Source organism: Mandrillus leucophaeus, unplaced genomic scaffold (assembly GCF_000951045.1).
Source record: "Mandrillus leucophaeus isolate KB7577 unplaced genomic scaffold, Mleu.le_1.0 Scaffold788, whole genome shotgun sequence".
NCBI lineage: Eukaryota > Metazoa > Chordata > Mammalia > Primates > Cercopithecidae > Mandrillus > Mandrillus leucophaeus.
The window spans coordinates 805,106-806,891 of NW_012108563.1; positions in this window are offsets into that span (position 1 = coordinate 805,106).

Below are 1,786 nucleotides of genomic sequence, written 5' to 3' on the forward strand. Positions count from 1 at the left end.
GCTTCACTTTAGGCTTTGTCTTAAAGGGTTTAGAGAAGTTCTTACAACACGATGTGGTCCTTGTTCTTAAAATATGCCCTTTCTCTTGTCTCAGCAGATGTCTCAAACTATTGAAGTCTCTCCACTAAGATAGGTCAGAATGCCAACATCTCCCAGCCCCATGTGAACTTTTCGGTCTGTCGCAGCTGCTTTCTGTTTGGCCTTTAAAGTGTCATCATGAGTAAAATGAAAGCAGACCTTGGATAAGGATTTTTGGTGAACCCCAGTCCCACACAGTTTCCTTGAAAAGTTCCAACTGCAGCACTACCCCTGAATTCTGACCTTTGTCTACTCTGCTTAGCTGGACTACCATATTGCCCTTCGGTTTCATCTACCTGAGTCAAATTTGAGAGACTCTTTCTCGGAAGAAAGATGGGGTAAGTGTGGGGCCTACCTCATATGCTTTTCTTATACTTTTTTTTTCTTTTTTTCTTGCACTTCCAGAATATCCTTTTCCTCTAAGATATCTCTGAATATCCTCTCATATTAAAGATAAGATTTCAAGTTCAGGAACAAAGTTTCTAAGTGTACCTTTACACTTAAGTAAAATCGTATCACACGAATTTTCTATTTCCTCAAGCTATAATTATTCTCTATTTATTTGATTTAGGCAATTATATTGTCATTATAATTAATATTATTGAAACGGGAAAAGTTCCTTTGTCCCCCTCCTAAGGCGTGCGATGGTGGTGTGGCTTGCTTCTTTAGTGCGCCGCTGCTCAAATACCTAGGAGGAGCATGCAGAGGGGCAGGTCATGGGGCTCCAACCCCACAGCAGTGTCTAGGGTTTGAGTGTTTGTAGCTCCTGAAGTCCTAGTGGGCTGTGTTACATTATGCTCATTCAGTTTTGCCATCTGCAGGCGGCTTGTGTTCATCACCTCAATTAGACCCTCTACCTTATCACAAGGACAGAGGGCTTTCTGTATCCGGGGTTCTTGCCTTAGTGTATTGGAAAAATCAGACCACACGTGGGCTAGGATAATGAGTGCAAGGTTTTATTTAGTGGAGGTAGCTCTCAGCAAGGTGGATGGGGAGGCCCGAAGGGGGATGGAAGGGGAAGGTGGTCTTCCCCTGGAGTTGGGCTGCCCAGCAGCCGGATTCTCCACTGACTGAATTCCCGTGAGTGTTCGCGTAGTTTTGCTATCAATGGCCTGCCGCTGGCATCTGCTGGAGTATTCTTCTGCCGGTGTGTTCCTCTCAATGTCCAGCCACTTGTGTGTGTGCCCGCTAAGGTCTTGGGGTTTTCATGGGCACAGGATGGGGAGTAGGGGCGTGGTGGGCCAGAGTCTTCTTGGAAAATGCAACATTTGGGCAGGAAAACAGGAGTGTCTGTCCTTACTTAGGTCCTTGAGCATAGGCCCAAGGGTGGAGACCTTGCCAGGTACCCCACCCTTCTTTACTCAGCACTTCCCTGTCCCCCTCCCATATCATTATGAACAGCAACTTTTCAGTTAAAAATGTAGCTTTGGTGATCATAATGTAACATATTTGTAAACTGTGTCTTCTAAACTTAATTTCCTTGTTTGTTTTCCTTCCTTCCTTTAAATTTTACATTCTTAAACTCATATTTTAACTTTACTTCCTGCATATCCTTCATTTTGTTAAAATAAGTAATAAAGAAAACCCAACAGAATTAGGAATAACTATGGAAACTAATATGGACAAAGAAGTAATTTTAACACATATTGAGTTATTAATTTTCTATATATTTTTATATACAACACGTACATTAAGGTTGCATTCTATT